This window comes from Passer domesticus, chromosome 10 (genome assembly GCF_036417665.1).
Source record: "Passer domesticus isolate bPasDom1 chromosome 10, bPasDom1.hap1, whole genome shotgun sequence".
In the NCBI taxonomy this organism is placed as follows: Eukaryota; Metazoa; Chordata; class Aves; order Passeriformes; family Passeridae; genus Passer; species Passer domesticus.
Window position 1 is genome coordinate 39,859,282 of NC_087483.1, and position 23,502 is coordinate 39,882,783.

Sequence of the window (23,502 nt, forward strand, 5' to 3'; positions counted from 1 at the left end):
AGGAAAAAAAAAAACCACCTGAAGCCTTTGTAAGGCATATTTTAAAATGTAAAGAATATAAATACAACCTTGTGGGCAGATCCCTCAATGTGAACTAGAAAGTTGCACTAGATGAAATGCAGACACTCCACAGAGATCATGCAATACTCAAGTATTCCATGATTACATATTCTTGGATATAGGTATCACAGGCTCACAGCCAACTCTGCCCTGAGCAGGAGGTTGGACTAGGTGGCCTCCAAAGAACATTCAATCTGAATTACCCTATGATCCCATGTTCTTTCACATTATAGATTTCTCTCTTGAGTTGTGACACTTATTTTCTTGGTTAAAAAAAAAAACACACACACATAAATATATATTTCAAGTTTTGTGTTTCATTGCCCCCAACAGCAGGAAAAATCCTCACATAACCTGCATGACTTTGGAGGTAGTAAGATATGAAATCACAAAAATCTGATCATCCTCTGTAATTATTTTGAAAGCAACCTTCTGATATCTAGATTCCTGGTATATTCAGTGTCCTACTCACAACACCACAGGATAAGAGGCCTGTTTTTCTAATTCTTTCAAAGAAACTACAGAGAACAGGAAATACAGAGTATGCCATTTGATGCTTTAAACTGCCACAATATAAATTAAAGAGGATAGGTTTTCCTCCACTCCAAAAGAAAAAAAATCAAAACCATCCCATTTCTCATCATCTGGTACAAACACAGCAAGAACAGAGCATTTAAAATTGTCAAGAATTCCTTTAATTGAAAGGTTCCTTTGAATTTGAAAGCTAAAAATATATTATCTCCCTCCTTCTGTGCCTACTAAGCAGTCTGAGCAAAGTCTTAAAGCACTCTGGGGCTTGAGAGGATATTTGGGTTTTACTGCCAAGCCTGCTAAGGACTTCCCAAATCTCCCCAAGCCAGGGACCCGGGGAACACGGCGGCGTAAGCCTCGTGCAGCCGGTGGGGACGCGCCGCTGCAAACCCCGACACACACTCACGTTTCCACATGATCAAAGGCTCAACTGCTCTGCTCTTCGCTTTACTGCACTTATTCCTACCTCACAGTGACATCCTCAGCAGAGGGAGATGCTTGATAGGAAACTGGTTTTAAAAAAAAATAACCCCCCCCAGTTTCAGTAATTAACTTCAAGTGGGATGAAGTGACAGTTCAAAGCACTGTCACTGTAAGAGCATTACCAACATGCAGGAGGAAATCACTACCTAAGAAAACCTGAATATGTAAATATGTAGCAATTTTGTCAAACTCGGAAACAAAAGCACACCTAAATATTGTGCTCATTTCTAGTTTAACAATTATCTGTGTACTCTTTGTCAAAACAGGTGAAATCAGAAGGTGGGAAAGCAAATTGAGCATGAAGGTGCTATAGAAAAATCTAAAGCAACAGTAGAAAACATCAGCTCTCACACATGTACAGGCCATGATGCAGACAGGCAGCTTTTCTATAAAATACCATTTTCTGCTCTTCCTCTCTACAAATAATAAACATACTGCCTTTTTGGAAACAGAAAAATGCAGTATCACAGATCCTGACTGGCCAGGACACACAGGTTAAGTTTGCTTCATGTTGTTTGGTGATGTATTTCCATGTCAATAATTTTTCTTTTTTTTTTTAAATAAAAGCTAGTGAAAAGTGTGTCCAACCAATTTATGACTTTTGTCCAGGCTGAGCCCCCCAACTGCTCCTCAGACATGTGCTCCAGACTCTTCCCCAGTTCCATTCCTTCCCTCTGGACACACTCCAGGCCCTCAACATCCTTGTCATGAGGGTCCCAAAATTGAATATAGAGTTTGAAATGTGGCCTTACCAATGCCAAGTACATTATTTTAATTGCTTCCATGCCTAATTGGCACTATCTGGAAGTTCCCAGCAGCCAGGTGAGGTCATTCAGGCCATTGGGTTGGCAGCTGTACCTCCACCAAGCAACACCAGACATGGGGGTCCACAGCTCTGCACTGTTCCCATGGCCACTGACAATCAGGAAAGGCTAGCAGCATAAAAAAATATATCAAACTTCTGAAAATATACAACTATTAATCATTTTTCCTTATTAAAAACCCAGTACCCAGCTCTAGGTAGACTGGTTCTTTCAAATGGAGTGTGACAGAGTAGGAAAAGAAAAGCAGTATTTAGTTTAGCTAGGAAACGTGTGACAGATATAAGCTAAAGTTAATGCTAGGAAAGCTAAAATTTATCTTTACTAATCCCTCTCATTGGAAACAATAGGACAGAATTAAAAATGACAAAGTTGAGGAAGTACATTTCAGGAAGGTAGGGAAAAGGAGACACAAGGAGGCACATGAGGAAAGGCTGCTGCCACCTCACCTAGAGAAGAGCAATTTATTTCCATCAACTCTTTAAATCACTGTAATGACTTTGTCATGTAGACAAGCATCAGAATTTTTAATTTCAGTGACTATTACCTGAGTATGCACACAATAAACAAGTTCAGGCATTTACACTTCTGGGCTGATTTACATTTTAAGTCAGAAGTAGCAGTCATCTATACCAAAGGCTAATGAGCAAGTTACTTTATTTTGTTTAGATCATTATGGGATAAAAGTCCTCACTACAGTTATATAAATTAAGATAAAGTTATTCACAGCAAGTAAGTATTTCCCAAAGATGCTGTTCCGCTGCAGCAGAAAAGAAACTACTTCAGAAAAAAAGATGCTGGGTGAGAGAAAGGATAGTAAAACAGCACCACGAGTGAATTCCACACTGTATGGAGGAGTTGACTAATATTTTTGACAGTAACAGAATAAAAAGGGGCTAGGATTAATCAAATAGCTGATTTACAACCTAATTTTTATTAAATTTCTCTTATAACTTTGTAATTGTGTATTAAAATGTGGCTCATATTAGGCAGCAAATAACTTCTAAGTAAATGCTTTGCTCTCCTTAGCAAGATGAAGATCTTCAACACCAACTGTGAATACCAAAGCTGTCTCTCATTCAAATGCTTTCAGGTTTGTTTTTCTTTTCTCCTGTTTTACTCAAAATATGCAGACTTGGATGCCTACAACTAGCACATAAACCTGAAATATGGCATTTAAATCCCTTCATTAAAAGCTGAGCCCTCAAATGGGCTGAAGACAGAAGCTGGAGCAAAGGCAACTACTCCTTCGACCAGGACCAGTGAGGATTTACTCCAAGGATCAAACCCCCAGAGTTTGGGGTGTCTCAAAGTCAAGCCTTAATTCTTGCATTTCTAAAGTGCCAAATTGCTGCTCTGATTTTCCAAGAGGTTGGTGAGGTGTCTTTGAAAAACCAAAACCAAGGGGTGAGCTCATGTGCTGGGTATAGGGGGGGGTGCTCTCAAAATGCTCACAGCACCACTTTTCATCTTCTAAGACATAAATTCATGTGATCTTTGAACAACTATTTATTTCACACCAAACCAGATATCTCCCTAAAGCCTACCAATACAGCCTGCAGGCATATTTCTTAAATAAAAGTACTGAATCCTTGTATACTTAAAATTTGCATAGCAAAGGGATGAATCAACTATCACAGAAGTAGTAACACTGCAGCAAATGCTTACCTCTTGCAGAAGAAAAAAATGCCCTGTGTACAGGGTTTAGGTGGGACTCCACAAGTGCTTCTCTTCATGTTTCACAACTCTGAGGAATCATTTTCTTACAGAATTCTGACAACTGATGTTCAGGCTCTTCAATGCATCAGTTATGTCCACAGAATTTATATTTTGCATGCATAAACCTTTTTACTTCTAGATTTTATTTATTTCTGCCTAAAGGCTACTGGGATTGTACATATAATTTCAATTAAATTACATCAGTAAGGCAATTTTTTTGCCAGAATGTTTGAAATAACTTTATGTACTAATTTTTTGCTACAAAAAGGTTTTTTTGTTACAGAGATCATTCAGTTTTCACTAACCTAGCAAATTATCACAGCAGCACCTACATTAAATGATCAGTAAAACAAATATAAGGTATTAGACAGGGGTTCATTTTACAATTAAATCACTTTACTGCCCTCTGTTTAAGTGTTCAGAAAATAAGTAGCTATATTTGAAAACAGGTAATTAAAAAACAAGTTGTGAACTCTGTAGAGTTGTTAGAGCAGAGGAGTAACTTCATTTTACCTGAAGAACCAGGTAATAAGTGGAAGAAAGTCCAGGATGAGAGATTCTGCTCACACCATCATTTGAGAAATATCTGAGGTTAAATTAACTCATTTTACATTAATGGATTAGAACTAAAGTTTTTCAAAACCTACTAGAGAAGATTTACTGAGAAACTGTGATGGAGGCTACCAACACATGACACATTATCTCTTGCAATCTAAAAATTCTTATCTGCTACAGAACTGAAGGTAAAATGCCACTTGGCTTAAAATTTTCTAAGAAAAGGCTGTTTTCCAGAAAAGCACATGGCTGAAACGGGGCTGCTGTTAACCAAAGGCTTCTAAAAAATACACCAGGTCTGCTTCTGCCAGCCTCCCTCAAGCTGCACCTACTCACATGAGAGCTCCCAGGACTGGGCTCACATGGAATAATCTATATAATGTATTTTGATACATTATATAACAGCCATTGCATAATAACATTCTTTGTTACCTAGTTGGTGTTTATAAACAAGTATTACATGCACATGCATGTTTTAGATAAGATGATGAACATACATGTTCCAAACATGTCCCAGCTTTATATTCACACTCCACATGGAGCCACCAGCACTGTCCCACACTGGCACAATGGGATCTCCTGAACAGAGCCATCACAACTAAAGGAATTATACCAAAATACTACCAGCTGTATTTTTACTGGGGACAGTCTTACCACAGCTTTTAGAGACCTGCTCTGCAGCTCAGGAATTAGCTGAGCTCCTCAGCCCAGCTACTGTAATTTGTCATTTTGATATTTTGCCTTGCCTGGTGAAAAACTCTTCCCACTCTTATCCTTCAGCGGAGATAGCTCAGATTTATTTATTTGGCTTAAATATGGTTCAGGTAATATATACTCACATGATCTTTTTTTTCCCCTAATGTTTTATTTAAACTTACCAAAACCAACTAGAAGGTCTTTAAGGTTCCTTTCAACCCAAATAAGTTTGTAATTCTGTGATGGGAAAATTATTATTAATGCTAATAATTGTATTATTTCCTTCCACCCCAAGTGAAAATTTATGGTTCTTTTGCTAAGCAGAAGTCAAACCTGATAAATCAAGGAGCTTCCATATTAAGACTTCATGTTCACAACATCCTGAAGTTGAAAAAAAAAGAAAATACAATTTTACTTCTTTCCCCTCAAATTCAGCTATTCCAAGGTCATCCACCAGCTCACCACATCTCCATCAAACATGGAATATTTGGCACAAGGAAGCTCAGACCTATTTTTTATCTTATTTTTTACTAGTTTTGCTGTATTTATAGGAATATGCAATCAAACATTGAGACTTTTGAAATAACAAAATGGTAAAACTTTAAGGAGCCTGAGTACATATGTAAAATACACATGGTAAAAGCTCAACAATTTTATATATATGTATAGGTATATCTTTTAATTTGTTACAAATTATACATAAAAATACTCCTATTCTGTATAAACTTGCTATTATAATTTACATTTTATTTTTATTTAAATGAAAGTTCTTACACCTGTGATTTTAGAGAAGACAGCAGCAGCACCCACTGTACCAGAATGATGGAGAAAGTCGATTCTAGTCAAATATTTCCTTTTGACTGAAGTGCAAATTGCCTGAGCTGAATGTGTATGAACTAATTAGCAAAGCAGGTATCCCCAAGCTGTGAGCAACTTCTCACTCCTCAGGCTACCCAACAGAAGACACTTCACCACTTTTAATGACCATCATCCCACAAGCAAGCAAATCCTGTTTGGCCAACAAAATATGAAGATTTTTTTCAGAGATGTTCTTAATGTTCATTATTAACACTGAAGTGGAAGTTAGCACTCACAATATTTTGCAGAACTAGCCTCACTTTTGTGCTGGAATCACCAGAGGTACGATTATGGCATGCAAATCCCTTTGGATTAAATGCCCTCATCAAAGCATCTTACAGGTACATTAAAAATTGAAAGGGCATAAACAATTCTGGCAGCTCAGAGCTCGAGCTGGTGATCTTTGCAATTCATAAACATCGACACTTGGGCAGGTTTGCAGGGGAATACAACCAACTAATTATTATCTTTTGCTTAAGGGCACGTACAGTGAGCTCTGCAGGTACTGCCACTGCTTTTAGCTTAATGTATTGCCTCTTCAAGTCTTTCAATATAACATCTTGCTGCTGTTCTCTAAAGCATTTCCAGTGTTACCAAACTGCTTTATATTCAAAGAGAACACACTGAACCTTCTGAAATATGTTGCTTAGGAAGAAGCAGCAGTTACAAAACGTATGTGGCTTGCAAACAGTCATTTAATATTATTCACTATAATAGTTCCAACAAAACCATAGAGTGATTTGGGTTGGAAAGGACCTTAAAGCTCATCCAGTCCCATCCCCTGCCATGGGCAGGGACATCTTCCACTGCACCCCAGGTTGCTCCAAGCCTTGTCCAACCTGGACTTGGACACTTCCAGGCATGGAGCAGCCACAGCTTCTCTGGGCACCCTGTCAGGGTCTCCCCACCCTCACAGAGAGGAATTCCTTCCCAGTATCCCATCTCACTCTGTCCTCTATCAGTGTGAATCCATTCCCCCTTGGTCACTCCATGACCATACAAATAGTCTCTCTCCATTTTGTAAGTTCGCTTCAGATACTGGAAGTTCACAATTATAGCACCCTGAAGTTTCTCTTTTCCAGGCTGAAGAATCCTAATTCTGTCAGCCTTTCGTTGTAGGAGAAGTGCTCCATCCCTCTAATTGTGTTCACCTGTTACTTAGCACACAATTTTTTGACAAAAATGTTGATGCTTTATAAAGCAAGAAAAAAGTGCAAGTTGGCAACTTTTTACGTACGCTCCTTAACTATTTTTAATTATTAAAACATCTTCCTCAATGACTGACTAAAACCAAAATCACCTTAAAATTTATCTACTATGAGTTTATGCATTAATGGAACTAAAACAGCAGGTATTTTGGGATTGGAAAAAGTACATAAAGCATAGTTACTCAATCTAGAAGATTCTTAAGTTTAATCATCCATGATAAAGAGAAGTTTAGTGACTACCAAAATCTTGATATTGAAACAACAGAACAAAAATTACCCCATAACACAACTGGGGAGAGAATACTATTCACCAACACCTCCAGTGCAGCTCCTGGAGCAGCTCTGAATACTCACCTCCAGGTTCTTTCACTCCAGTTTTGGGCCGGCTGACATCAAGGTTTGAGGTGCATTTAGTCATAAGCTTTGGAGAGCCTCAGCCATTCCAAAAAGATACTAAGAATCCTGTTTGCAATCCTGTGGAAATGATCACTCCAGGCAATAGTTTGGGTTCTTACATTTCACTTCAATACAGAATATGGCCCAGTAAGCCTAACTCAATATTTTCCACCCAGCACTGCCAACAACACTCTTGTCTTCATATAAGGGATTGGCAGGATTGGTAAGGAGCAGTTTCACTATTACAAATAATGAGGCAGCAAATTACAGAAAATGAAAACTTCCTGAGCAAACTAACAGCCTCTTCAGACACTATTTGTAATGTTTTGTTATTAACTATTTACTCACTAAATAGCTTTTTGTTTTTAATTTAGATTCACAGATATGCCAGGCTTCTAAATAAAACATCAGTTCAAAGACTGAAGACATTTTACACGTGGTGTTGCAGCTAATGAATTTCCAAAGTTGAAAGAAAACATTGCAAAGAAGTTAGTTAAAAACAGTAGTGAGATTCTGTAAATAGATTCAAGTCTTCAAAAGAAAATCAGTCACTGCATGCAGCTTTAAAGCAGGTCTTTCAAGTTAGGATTAAACTCAACTGTTATTTAGTGAAATGACACTAAATAAAAACAGTACAAAAAGATGCAAGTGTAAAAACAATAATAATCATTCCAAAATACCCTGGGTTTGGTACAAGAATCTCTGTAGGTTCCAACAGCTCTGCTTGCAAGAATGAGCTGGGGACTCTGCTCGTTTAGGTTGTGTTTCCACTACTTGACTAGATGCACTTATTGAAAAATAAATAAAACAATCACTTCTTTATGATGGGGAGCAGCATCAGGCACATGAGTGGCTCACACTCAAATTACTGGAAGTCACACGTATGAAGTTATGCACAAAGTTAAGCCAAAACTTCTCAGTATGTGTTGCAATAACACTTGATACGTTATCTTTGATGGCAAAATTAATTTTTTCTATTTATTCCTTGATCACAGAATGGTTTGGCTGGAAATGGACTTTAAAGATCATCTTGTTCCCAATCTCCTGCCATAGGCTGGGACACCTTTCACTAGACCAGGTTGCTCAAAGCCCCATTCAACCTGGCCACTGACACTTCCAGGTGCATCCACAGCTTCTCTGGGCAATAGTTTCAACTGTATTTTGCAAATCATTTCAGATGGAGACATCATTTTGGGTGAAGCAGACTGAACACAGATCAGTAAGAGCAGGATGCACCATTAACATGCAGTGGCAGTTAACAAACCAAGTCCTTCCAAACAGCAAGACAAAGCCCTAAGTGTAGGGAGCAGCAGCATCGGAGTGAGTTTTAACTGGTAGAGATTTAAAAAACTCAGAAAAAAGCTTTAGCACCTAAGATAAAGATTTTTCAGGAATGAAACAATGCTGCTGCCATCTGCAAATCCCTGTCAGCGCATCCTCAGCACCTGGACCAACTCACTCTAGGTGTGATTGCATATCTTTGAAACAACACACCTTCCCCTCCATGTCTGCAGACCCATCCTTTGATCTGCTGCAACGTGAATATAAAACAGCAGCAATCCTTACAAAGGAATGATAATAGCTCTCTGCTTTGATACCTATGGCAACATGACTAAAAACAAGCAATTCAAAGAAACAACTAATTCAGTTTAAAGTTATGAAGTTATGAGATTATTTTTCCTGTGGTCTTTAACTTATCTGCAAAGCTCTTTCATCCAATTTTGTAAAGAAGTGTAAGTAGCCATTCTGAATTGATTATTACAACTTCAGGATGAGTGACACTTGACTGAAAGAGTAAAAGGATGTCAATCTCCTTTGTTTGCATTCTCAAAGAACAAACAGGAAAATACGCATTCCCCTGCATGCTCCTCTAGGCAAAAAAAAAAAAGTTACAGACTGTGGTTTTGGCCCTTGGTTGTGGACTCCATTCCCCTTCCACAATGACTAATACATAGAAATACTTAATCTGGTGAAATTCTTCAGCAATCTGGACAATACAAGCTGAACAAAAAGCACCGTTTTACTAAAATAAAGTCATTCCTACCCACAGAATGTCTGCAGGTCCAATTCACCTGTAATCTATAATTTTCCAATGCCCAGAAGTTACCAAAATACCATATGGCTCTTCTTTACTGCAACAATTCAATACATTCACTGATGCAGGCATTGACTCTTTTCTTTTTCTTTCTAAAATTTATGTTTGAATCCCAGCAACTCATCTTGTGCCATAAAATGTTTATGGTTTCAACTTATATGGAGAATCCAGCAGCCTTCAGAGATCGAAGGGCCATTCTCACTGTCAAAACTGGAAGCTTCACAATGATAACTTCATTTTCATTACAGCTTCACAAAAGATATAGAAATACACAACTCTTTCAGCTGCCAATAGCCTCACAGACTAAAAACATGCAACCCCAACCAGTAAGTTTTTGCTGACCACAGAACACACAATTAGGTTTTGTCAAATGCTTTTAGAACTGTACAGTCATTTATGCGTTTTTAAGGCCGTAATTAAATTGCCAAAAAACTACATGACAAAACGCAGCTTGTCTGATTAAAAAGTTTAAAAAAAAACCACCCCACCTTTATCTTCTTTCAGTACAGCAGATGAAAGCATATTTTAAGTCATTATTTCCTCTTTAGGCTTCCCCCTCTGCATGCAGGGAGGGGTTTTAGTTTCCATTCTAACCTGAGATGAACCAGTCGGCCTAGAAAGCTCCTTCAGTGCTGCAGAACTATCCCACTCTAAAATCCACAGTTTATTCCACAACTTGGATGCTACAGGTGAGCCAGGATCAAGAGTTCTGCACTGGCTTCCTCAGTGAGGATACTGCTTCCTACAGACCCACATCCTTATTCTGCTAAAAGGTAAGCCAGTAAAAGTTAAACATCCCTAAAGTGAAGGGCTGTATATAAATAAAAATACACATTTTTCTATCTTTGAGCCCATCCTAAGGAACATATTCAAATTGTTTGTAAGCATGCCCATAAGACATGCTTAGAATTGCTCTGCTCTAATGTATTTATTAAAATTAAAAAAAAAAAAAAACCAAAGCCCAACAGTAAAACATACAAGACAGAAAACCGGCATTTTAAGATTTACTTCTGCAAGATGTATTCTGACTACACCAGGGCCCTATCAAGCACATTGGTCCAGCTGAAGTGCCAGGTTTCAGCTAGCACCCATCCAGCTGTTTCCCAGTAAACATCTGAGTAACTACACACCAACATTGTCTTTTTAACAAAAAAAAAAAAACCAACAAAAAACTATGATACTGTCACCAAGTAAGCTGAAACAGTGAGTTAATGACTGTCACACTGGAAATCACCTAAAAATAATTATTACCTGTTTATCGGAATCCTGTGAAATTTCCAGTAGATAATATTCAAATTTAAGTTGTCAGAAAAAAAAAAAACCCACCAGCTTATGTATAAACAGATATGAGTAGATACCATGTACCAGTTGAAGGTCTGCACTTGCCTTTTCTTCTGCATGGGGAAAGCGTGAGAAAGGGCTCTAGTTTTAGTCTCTGAGGTACATTCACAGTAGTAACCACATGATTCAAGTGTCTGTGCTCCTTCCTCACTGCTGCTGTTTCAACTCAGGGTATTGCTGTGCTTTGCACCAAGACATATTCCTGAGATTTTAAAGTGCTGTGTTTTCATAATTCAGAAAAAATAACTAGCTGTAACAACTTACAGAGCAGTAGAAAACTGCAGAATATCAGAATGATTTGGACTGGAAGGGACCTTCAAGAACAGCTTGTTCCAGTCCCCTGCCACAAGCAGGGGATACCTTCCACTATCCCAGGTTGCCCCAAACCCCATCCAACCTGGCCTTGGACGCTTCCAGGGATCGAGGGGCAGCCACAGTTTCTGTGGACACCCTCTGCTGGGGCCTCCCCACCCTCATAGGGAAAAATTTCTTCCTTTCCTGGTGTTGAATTAAACTTTATCATTTGTAAGCCTCCAATAATTTTGAAAAATTAGGTAGGCTGACACCAACCCTCTATTTTTTTACACTTGGGTGCCAAAGCCTGCATGTGGAAATCAGTAACATTTATGGAGTCGCTTAAGTGCACACTGAACTGTGAAATGAGTCACAGATGGACAGGTAGTGTTTACCTACCCAGGATACACCTGGAATAATGAGACACTGGAAGTTGGTCACCTCCAAGCCCAGCACTGTGGTGTCCACCTGATCTTCACTCACCCAAATAAACACCCATTTGCCCTCAGGCTTGTGATCGCTTTGTCTGTGCTCAGGGTATTTCAGTGCCTGTGCCTCCCCTGTGCTCAATCCAGATGAAGCTGTGCATAATTAAAGTATTCTAGAAAAAATACCCAAGTAACTTCCAGCTCCATTTTCAAAAAAGGTGAAAACTCTATGGAGTTGCAATGAGACTTGGGCACCTGAATGCCTGAATCATTTGAATGGCAGTTCAAAGAGTCAAAGTTTTGAAAACCTTATCCTATATAATGCAAATCATAGACGACTGCACATTAGAAAGAATTCAAAACATATAATTTTTATAGTTTATGGTGAAAAAATTACACTGTATGTAATATTTGTGTGAACTACTTTTCTTTTTTTCTCTCATCACATCAAGTTCTCTCACTTAGGAGACAGACACTGCTCTCCCCACATGAGGCTGTTTGTCCCCAGCTCAGAACAGGGATGTCCTACCTGTCCCCTTCCACCTGCTGACACACACCAGAACACAGCACTCCTTTATGCTTATGTGACTTTCATCTCTGGGCAATTCATGAGACTACTTCTGTGCAAGAAGAAGCCTCAGAGGCATCACAGCTCTGGCAAAATCCCCCGGTGAGAAAGCATTGTGGTGGTTGTAAGCAATTTGAGAAAGAAGGAAGGGCCTGGAGTTTTGTTGCTTACTCCTGTATCTCAAATTTAATTAAATTGGAAACGTGGCAGAAATTAGGACACAAACAAATAATTAAAACATTAATCATAAATGAATTCACAGTTTAAAAATATAGAGTCCTTGGCACGGATTTCATGTGAGTAGCTGAAAGTCTGTTATTTCCTGTAGCACCTACTCTTCTGGTAAATTCAGTACAGGTTGCCTGATGAATTCAGAAGTTACTGGAAAAGAAAGGGGAGAAGAGAAGGAATGGCACTGACACACCCTCTATGTCACACCAGCTTGTTTCCCTAAACAGCCCAGGCTTAGGGCTGTTTTAGAATCACAGAAGTTCTGTTGAAGTGTCATTTTAACTTGAAGATAAACCAAATTTCTTAATTCTCAGTGTGCAGAAAACTAATTTTCCCCACCAAAACTATAACACAATCTCATTTCACTGCTGACTACCATTAGTTTGAACAGAAGTTGATTTTTTGGGGGGAGGCAGCAGGGTGGTAAATAATATATATCTGAATGGCCAAATATTTTGGTCACCCCTTCCTATTTTGCTGTAGGTCTCAGCTCTCACTTAGGTCTGTCAGTCTTTTACAGCCACATCAAGCCAGTCTACTTAAAGTACAGGTGCAGCCTAATTGTTATCAGACATACTTCACTCATGATCTTCACATCTCCCCTCTCTGCTGCAACCACATGAATCCAGGCTTTGATTGAAAAGGAGAAAAAGAGAAACATGTTGCTAATTGTGTCTTGAAAGAAAGACTGCTTTGATTCCCAAAACCTGTAACCTTGTCAAAGTTACCGTGTACTGGAAGTACAGTGTGAACCATGCCATCATTTCAGGGCAAGCAGAGTAAAAAAAAATCACTAGTAGACATCTAATAACACCAAGAATTCCAAATCCATCAAGCCTCTCTCCCCTTTTCATCTAACAAACACATCATATTTTTCAGAAGCATTATTACCTGCATTCAAAACTGGCAGCAGTAAAATACCAGGTGGTGCTGCTTCAGAGGTCTTCACCAAAGCAGTTTGGGAATCTTGGCTATGGATCTCAGTGGTGAGAAGTGTTTCTTCCAACCCATCCTATCTGCTTCATTCCAATGGACAGATTTCAAAGTGTGATTTTCCTGAGTGTAGTAGCATTCTTCAATCTAAATAGAGTGGGAGGAAGAAAATAAAAGAAAATTTGAGCTCATCTGGTCTAACTTTCCAACTGTTTTAGGCTAAGAAGAGGCTAAACATTGCCCAGATGGGTTGCAGTCTCCCCATTCCTGGAAGTTCTCAAGACCAGCCCTGGATGGGGCTTGGAGCAACCTGGTCCAGTGAAAGGTGTCCCTACCCATGGCAGGGGGTTGGAATTGGATGACCTTTAAGGTCTCTTCCATCCCAAAGCATTCAGTGATTTTTGTGAAGATACATCCAAATATTGCCCAATATTACACCATAAAATAATTATCCCAAATACCTTCCTTAGTCTAATAATATCTGTGAAGACAGATCACACATGAGATAAAGGCAAACAGGAGCTCCCACAATCATGGACCTCCAGCAAGTGCCCAGTCCAAACCCTCTGCCCAAACCAGAGAACAGGAGGGTCCCCAGGACCACCTCCAGTTCTGAGCACCTCCATAGACTCGGCCTCTAAGGGCAATTTGTTCCAGTGTTTGGCCACTCACAGAAAAAAAAAAAAAATTCTCATTGTAACAGAATTTCCTCTATTTCAGTTTGTGCCCTTGAGCCCACTCATCTCAAGGCTGAACTGTCCCAGCTCTCTCTGCCTCCCCTTGTGTCACCCCTGTATTCTCACAGTGGGGTTTCCCACCCTGGTTTTCTGGCCCAACTACAGTGTTCCTGTATTTTGATGACTAAACTATGTGACTAACTGCAGATATATTTCTCCAGGATTCTTTGCATCGTCTGAAAAACAAAGCAGCAAAAATTATATCACAATGAAATTGCTGATTAAGTGGGCCATGAACACATTGGGGAACCACAAGGTGTAGGCCTTTCTCATCTCCTTAAAAGTTACACTTTAAGCAACAGAACATTTTTAATGTTTTCTGTCTCAGCTACATACAACCTAAGTTTTTATATCAAAATACTGCATGGCAAAGACTTAATGCTTCAAAAATTAGTTAAATATAGCAATAAAGGCCAGACACACAATCCTATAAAAAAAAAAATCAGCTTTGTCTCACAAATCCTTCTATCACAAAACCATAGTGACCAGCATTTATTTTTATTTTTAGCTTTTAAGCTTTCACTGATGGAAGTCCAAGTTAACCTTTACTTTATTTTGTCCTGGACTAAATCCACTGTGACATCCTTTTTGCCCTTTTAAATACAGAAATTTCTTGGAAGGCTTCCAGTACTTTGAAATAAACACATTTACAAGATATGCAACAATTAACATGAGTGGCTCTCGAGGCTCCTGAGACAGCTCTGAAGTCCCTATGATGTGATGCTCAGATATGTTTATATAACTTTTTTTATTTAATAGTTACTTTCAGAAATCACTCCTTTACCATCTTTAGCAAAGTGGGTGTGAACTTTCTATTCCAAACAACAAACGATATGGGAATGGAGGAAAAATATGAAAAAAGCAAAATGGCATTAAAAAGGCCAAAAAAAATTGCATTAAAACAGTACAAGTTTATGCTTAATGATGTCTAAAGAGCAAACTGACTTTGAGGCACACTGGAAATGACCATTTCACCCTGTAGCTGGTTGTGCTGCAGCCAGGGGACAACTGCAGTAAAGATCAGAAGATTGTGATGTTTATGCACCTACAAGCTGGCATCTGTCCACTTCTCAATCACAAGTCTCACAACATGTTTCTACTTACTTCCCAAAATTACAAGGCTTATTACCATTTTACTTCAGTTTTCACAGAAGAACTTGAGATTCTCAACAGCAGCAGATTTGTGAGAGCTTCCAGTCAAAGCAGCCAAAGAGATAAAGCAGATACAGGATAAGAGGATAATTTTCAAAACAAATACAAACTGGCAAAGTCTGAAGTCTTTTACTCTTGAATACTATGGGAACAAGTTAAAATAGTGCCTCAAACACCTGCAATTATCTTCAAAAGTTTCTGGAAGTCAGAAAAGCTCACAAACTATGAAGTGCCAGCAGAGAGCTTGAACCCTAAGAAAGAAGTTTAGCAATTAAATTATAAATTAGATTTTTTTTTATTACTATCTTGTTTAATGTGCAGTTAAGTCAGGAATGATTCAAAAAAATTTCATCCTATCTGAAAACAAGGGATGACCAATTCTAAGGATCCCTTCCAAATAAAATTATGTATTTTTTATATTATTACAACCACAGTAAGATCAACAGAGTATGAACTGGAAACAAGTAGATGAAAAGATGCTTCCACATCAGTGAAGCAGCACAGAGGTCCCAGACTGTTTGTTCCATGCTGAACCTCAATGAGGAATAAAAATATTCAGAAGTAACTCTGACTAAAGTCCAAATAACAGTCTCAATTCCCTACACAGGCTCTTGTGCAGAGAAGTTGCTCAGCCCAGTATTTTAAAACACACAGATTTTAAAAAATTATCTGGGAAGTAGTCAAATACTATTTTTCTTTAATAGCTACATACACACTACGGCTCTTCAGCCAACTGGCAGAAACATTAAACCCCAAACTTGTATCGTTTTTACAACATGTAGAAGTTATTTTTTTATATTTCATGACTTTAAGAAGTCCAACTAAACAGAGCACTACTGTAATTTTCTAATTATATTTTCGCAAGTTTTAATGTCATAATTTAAATTATGAACTCTTTATTTCAAGATGATTAATTAGAATATGTTCCATTTGGGGAACAAGAGTTCAGTATCCCACTATCAATTAAACAAAATGCACTCCTTTAGCTTAAGATTAAAAACTAAAATGCAGCCAAAAAGTTTCTTCCTTGTATCTGTCAGATCACAAAAGCATCCAATACAGCAGGATAAGGTTGCCAGAAAACCTAACACTTTCAAAACTATATTATTTAATGCAGAGGCTTAGCTCTGAAGCTGCACCAGAAATGACATCCAAGCTTTGGACAGTAAGCCTTTTTGCCAATGAATTTCTTGTAAAGTCAACAATTATAATTTATTCTGATCCTTTGTGTCATCATATTAGTAGTTATTTTTTCTGCAATCCCAGAGCAGCAACAAATAATGCCATAGAAGAGGACTGATATAATTACAGGCTGAAAAAGATAGGCCAGCACCCTTACACTCAAAACTACCCTCTGTGGCTCCTTCATACCCCATATGTTGCTAATAAAACTGTTTGAATCATACCTAGGAGACAGTTTTACTGATATTGTATCAGGTCCCTGGGTTCTTTGTATGAGATACGATGTCACCAGCACTATAACTATGCAAATTCTGTGATACAGGATCCCACTGGACACAATATTACACACGTAATTCGCAGTATGAACCTGGGCATTAACAATAATTCTAGTGTTATATAAATGAAACCACTATGTTTATTGAAAAGCTCGCCATACAACAACAAAATCAAATTTAAAAAGCAATAAAGAGCAACTGACGTGCTCATAGTAAAGATGGCAACATTGGTATTTTTCCCCAAACAACGTAAATTTCGCTTTGTGTTCATGTGACAGTGCTTTACAGAAACTTTTGGCAGTGACACTAAGCAAATGCAACCCCATCAACAACATTAATAAATTACTTTAAATAGGAACCTACAGAGTCCCACTTTTAGGAACAACCATGTGATATTCAGCAAGGATCACTGCATTCACATACAAATGGGATTCTCAGCTTCTGCTATTAATCATGGACTAACTGATAGAGACTAAGAACAGCAGCAGTGAGAAACCAACAGCTTGGAGATATCAACACACATCGTGCTGAAGCACCTCAGAAGAATCATCCTGTGCTCAGGAAACACCTGCGTCCCAATCCTGCATCAGATCTCTGTGTGACCTCAGGCAAACAAGGCTTCATCCCGGCTGGCATCATGTGAAATAGGGTCGCTCATCTTTTGCTGCCTAGCTCTGTGGCCACTGCTTTATACACACCACATACACCTGCAAAAAGGCAGCGCAGAGATATTAAGATCAGTGTTGGAAGAGACAGGAAGGTGCAATGAGAAACCTGGCAGCACACACAGCTTGGTGCACGCTCCTCTTACCCATGTTTCCAGTGATCTCTTACCTCCACTATTAATTTATTGGTTTGCTGCAGGTGAGGAGTGCTAGACCTTGTAAGGAGCCCATTTTTGAATGAAATCAGAAAAAAGGTAACAGGCTGGCATGATAAAGTGAGTCTGGTAAAGAGCCAGACTGAAGAGACAAAAGGATGCTATTCTGCCAAGGTACCGTGAGAATTAATAAATCAGATCATTTTATAAGGTAAATTGTACAGTAAATCTGTATTGTAAATTGTCTAATACATATGGGAAAAGCCACAGCTCAGTAGTCCCTGGTAATATTTTTAATGGCTTCAAACACAGCTAGAAAACAAATGACACACAGCAGAAGTACCTAAGGAGTCTCACTCTGAGAAGCTCCAACTTTAAATAACTGATGGAAGAAAAACAGAGTTGTAACCAGGCACTCAAAGGCAGATAAAGAACTGATTGATTCCTGTCACTTGTGTGCTTCCACTACAGTGCCAGCTTAAGCAATAACTTCTCAAGTTTTTCACCAGTCTCTGTGCAATACAAAAACCATAACAGTCTTATTCTCTTAAAAAAAATCAATAAATAGCAGCTTAGGTGACATCTGACAAGGCAGAAAGCTCACACTTCTTCCCATCAACATTCTGCCCTCTGGTATTGCTGCTACACTTTATCATCATGCAGTTCAGAGAGAAAACTATACCTATTCCCAAAGTTTGAAAAAAACAACCCCCTCCTTCCCAAATATGGCCCAAAGCTGTTATGAAGCAACTTATTTTTAGCAAAAGCACTTATGCAGATACTTAATTTTAATTAATAGTCTCACTGACTTCAACATTTGCACAGCAAGACAACTCCACGCTTCAATTAAAGCCTGCACAGAAACGCTGTGCTGATTCATGGCCAAAAGCATGACAGCAACATCATTATATAAAATGCTCATAAAATTTAAAGAAAAAAAATGTAACAGGATCCTCACCTTTAAACAGAACATTAGACACCCTCTAAAACTCACAGCTTGAGCAGAACTTGCGGGTTGCTGAATATGTGAATGCTAGGGACAAGATATATTCAGTGAAATTATTTCAGAGTAGGCAAAATAATTTTGGGGAAGTGTCTTAAATGGAGACTACAACAGGCTCAGGTCTCCAACCTTGGCATCTACCATGGCTGGGTTTTCAAGACTGGAAGATTCTTTACCAGGAAAGTGGAGGCAGCTGCACCTTCTGATCTTTCTCCGTTGTTCACACAGCACACAAATGGATTGCTATCAATAATTAATTAATTATATCCAGGCCAGTTCAATCAGAGACTATATTAGGCATCTCAGTTCAGCAGATATTCACTTCCAGGGAATATCTGTTATAGTTCTGCCTATCATAATATACCTATAACAAATCTAATTTTGAAATAATAGGATACCTAAGAAACATAAGCTTTATTTTCACTGTCTATATAATATCATATATTAATTTTTACTTATTAAGCAGAATCCTTAGAGAGTTGGCAACAATTTTTTGTTAAAATATTCTGGTCCTGTTTATAAGCAAAACTGTGGCACCTGATGGCCTGTGACTCCCAACTACCAACTAAGAATTTTAGAAGTTAAAATGTAAAAAAAAAACCAGAAGAGCAGAACAAAACAGCCCTGGTGACACAACTCAAGTAATAAACAGATAGAAAAGAACAGGTAGAAAATTAACACCTGAGCATTTTCCTACAGGAGCAATTTCTTCCCAGGACATCCACTTCTCTCCAGCTCAGCACTAGCCTTGCCAGCCTGCCCACACATGAGCTAAAATAAAGCCCAGCCAGACCTGCCTTGGCTCTGCAGAGCACCAGCTTGTGCATTTCCCCAACCGTTTCACACCTAATTTACAGAGTACATTTATCCATCCCTGTATCTCGGAGATCCAACCTGGGGAGTGACTAGAATCAGAATCACTTAATTGATTAACACTTAAGTGAGATGCAGAAAGCAAACAGAGCACACTGGAAGACTTTCTGAAAATGCATTATTTTTATTCTGACTCCATTAAGCAGTCCAGCACTTTTGAAGGATTAATGAAAGAACTATCAAGAAATAATACAGAAGAGGAATGCTGAGTCTCAGGGAACATGCCAACACATGATGAAGTGCAGACACCTCTCTGGTAGTAATGAGTCAAGCCAGGATGTTCAGAGAACTACAGGGACATGTGCACTTGCCCACTTGATCAGTCACAGAGTTTATTTGATTTTTATGAAATAGCATTTTGATAATTCCTCCCTGGATCACAGACTGCAGTAGTCATCAGCTTACAACAGTCATTCTCACAAAACTCACAACACATTTTTTCCACACAGAAAAGTCTACTTAGCATCCAGAATTGAAAACATGCACCTTCAAATTAATATCAAAAAGCAGTCAGCGAGGGTATGTATACACTTAAGGATTATTTCCACAAACCTTGTGAAGCAGGACACAATGTTTCATTTACAGCTGCTATTTTTTAAGCAGGAACTGAAGACAAGCCCAGGAAGAACAGGAGTAAATAAGTTTCTAAACAAACAACTTACAGAGATGCTTTTTAACAGGACCAGACAAAACATTTCCTAAAGTTGCATTTACAAGCCAAAGCTGACCTCAGGCACCACACTGAGTTTGGATGAGAACCTACATGGATACTGACCTCAACAATACTACAGGGGCAATTTTTGCATAGGGGAGACTTGCTCTTGAACAAATGTTTTCCAATGTATTAGGCATAGAGAATCTTTTTTTCTGCATCAAGAACCACACGTCACATTCCTGAATCTGTTTCTTTTCTTGACCAAATACACTGTGGACAACCCAGAGAGGATGCCCCTCGGTCTTCCTCTTTGAGGTTCCCATCTGCAATTTCCACTAACAAGGAAAATACATGGGGTTTTTTTCCCCTCAAAAAATCACATGCAAAAAAAAAAAATTCTAAGTTATTAGAGACAATCAACACTAAGAAGTTCTGATAAGAGTTTTTCACTGATGTTAAATCAAGTGCCACAGAGCCCACACTAATGCAAAAACAGGGAGAACCGAGGATGACAATCAGCAGGAATGGCTGTGCAAGATGCATGAGAATCCAGGAACAGATCTGGTGACAAGTCTAATTTAACACAAAAGGAAATAAACACTAATTCCACATTTACCAGGCCCTCCTGGATCCAGTTATGAATAAAGAATATAAAAAGGAAATTAGATATATTTAACTATGTATCCCACATCACCCTCAGGTGAGAAACTTCAGTTGTGACCCTGAAACATCTGCAGCTCCTCTCACAACAGGAAGATCATAATTCCAGGCAGAATCACTGGCCAGCCAGGCACAGAATGATGCAGGACTGCTCACTTGTATCATACCACAGTCCAGACATTTTCTCCACATACTCCTGGATGTTTTCACCCACTCAGGAGTGAACAGGCAAAGGGAAGAGAGCCTGTCTACAAAAATAATAATGGTCCCCATCTCAAAACCTTAACTGTAAATCATCTCCCTGATCACAATTAAATGAAGCAAAAGTTTAGTAAGACTGGACACATGTGATTCTTTGTACTCCATAGATTAAAGAACAATTAAGAGGCTGGAAGCTGAAAAGTGGCTTAAGCTAAAGTTACGCAATTGTGTGGACAAAATTCATTTGGCCACAGGGAAGCATTTACATATTTAATATAGGATGTCTTAAATAGGTTTATATTGGCCTAAAAATAGCATCTTGAATAGATTATTATTGCAGAAAAACACTTCCTTTTATACTTCAGTAATGAGACCACCAAATGTAAAAAACTCACATGCAGGCTCTTGACCATTTCTCTCTCTGCCTCAAACTCCAAGTTGCAGAGCTTTAGACCACCACATTCAATTAAATTAAATTCAGACTATAATTTTCTAATACTTTCTTTACAGATAAATACAACACTGGCCAATGCTCACCAGGTTACAATGCTAAGCCATTCCAGTGATAATCACAGTGATGAATGTGTAATCTACCGCCCATTTGATTTATACAAACCATCACATATAAGCCTCATGCACCCATTTTAATTCACTGGGAAGGATCATATTTTTCCTGATCTGAGTCAGTGTTTGGTCTGAACTTAGGCAGTTCATTTTTATTTGTTTGCATTAACCAGAATCAGTCTTCACACATAGTGGAAGATGCCTGGGGCTGCACAGTCCTCTGCAATCTCAGCAATTGGCCCTCTCATTCCGTGTGATAGTTATGCTGAAAAAAATAAGATGAACCAAATTTCCAACTGCCCTAACAACTGTGGGAGAAACAGATCAGACTGTTCTTTACTTCTGAAGAAAAGGTCCCAAAAAGGTCAGCCTTTCACATGAAATACAGATCATTAACAGTGAATACACAACTATGGTGATGCTCACTTTTTGTTTGCATAACTGGGATTTGATTGTATCTATTTCAGGATGTTCTATACTTTATATATGGCCTTTAAGGTCCCTTCCAAATCATTCTATGACTCTAAAAATGCCTCTTTTATGTACTACTCCTTGGCTACAAATGAAGCTCAAAAACATAGAGAAATTATGATTTTTATTGAAAACACAATAGTTTTGTGTTGAGTAGAGAGGCTGAATGAAACCACAACTGCTTTCATGCAAACTCTCACATTATGTGAGTTAGATGCAAACATAACATGTAACAGAACAACTGACCACTCATTGCTAAAAGTGTCCAAATTCCAATTAGAATAAAATGATAGAATTCTCAAGTATCTGAAAAGACACTCCATTAAAAGATAAGAGTTCCAAGGTCAAACACTCACTTCAAGAAGCGCTTTAGCCTGATTTGCACTCACCTTTTTTCAGAGATTAAGTGCAGAAACAGCACCCAAACAATTATAATTTGTGACCTTTTAAATAAATGATAATTTCTTAGGCTCATTTTTTTATATTCCACCCATATTCTTCTAAATAAAAGCTGCCCAAAAATACTTTGCATGAAAAACTAAATGTTCCCAGTGACAACTCTGATCAAGTCATTCTTTGCACATGAACACTGAAAGATGCAACAACAGCAAGAACCACTAGTTATTCTTATAACTTCAAGACTAAACCCTAAATATAGTATGTTTTCAAATCCTCTTTCCTAAAATTCAAGTAATATGTTCATCGCTTTAACTGAAAGCTAACAAAGTACAACTTGTATTGTGCTGCAGGCCATAAAGGGAATGTTCTTTATTTGAGTCATGGTTGGATGAGGATGAAAAGTAGTTTTTGAAAATTTACAACAGTTTTGACACTAGTGTGTGTTTATCGTTACAAGTTATCCCTCTCTATTTATCAGACTGACTCTAGACCTTCCACTACCTTCAAAAAGACAATTTTTATCAATTCTTCATGTCATTACAGGAAACCATAGGAAACTGCACAGAATACACAGAAAATCCATAGTTAAGAAAGAACATGAGTAAGAGAAGGACCACAGTGTCTGCTTCACTAAGGCAGGAGAGGCTATGGTTTAAAAGGAACATTTAGTAATTAATTTGTCTTCAGCACAGCACTCAAGTAACATTTTGCTACCATTTACCCAACCTGAGTAAACATTCTGCTACATAAAAAATGTTCCCAAGGAAAAGGAACTTATTTGGAATTATTGGAAGCCCTTTCTCCTCCACCCTAAACTGACACATCACCAGCACTGCTTCCAGTACTTCACAGCAGAGAGCTGTATTTTGCTTGTGAATCCCATGAAAATCTGTATTTCTCTACCTCAAACAAAGCTTTATTCAAAATAAAACTGTTCTTCATTTCTGGAGAGTATTTGTGAGACTTGCTTTCATAAGAAACAGGTGGTGCTTACCTGCCTGTGGCAGCTGTTGTTAGTTTTGTAAACTGAGACACTGGGTTTACAGTTGGAAAATGAACTCTCAATTATGGAGCAATTTCGATACATAATCTTCCAAATTTGACTTTCTGAAAGATGAATTACCAGCCTTCATGTCAGCCTTTACTGACTGCACCAGGATGCAAATACAGGTCTACAACATGACTACATTATTAATTGCACCAGCCTGCAGGAAACACCCCTGACATCAGACTCTGCAGATGCCTCCAGGAGCTACCATGACTACCAAGAATTTTTTTAACAGAACCTGAAAG

The 23,502-nt window shown here is 38.4% G+C and overlaps 1 protein-coding gene across 14 annotated transcripts in view; it reads right to left on the reverse strand.

The window, feature by feature from the left end:
* Positions 1–23,502, reverse strand: part of GTDC1 (glycosyltransferase like domain containing 1) — a 209,304-nt gene that overhangs the window by 173,937 nt on the left and 11,865 nt on the right. For 12 of the 14 annotated variants that reach the window (XR_010369533.1, XR_010369531.1, XR_010369532.1 and 9 more), the window contains one exon: positions 13,176–13,364. The exons of the other annotated variants lie outside the window; for them this stretch is intronic. The gene's annotated coding sequence lies outside the window, so the exon portion shown is untranslated. The remainder of the gene's footprint in view (positions 1–13,175; positions 13,365–23,502) is intronic. 14 annotated transcript variants of the gene reach the window in all.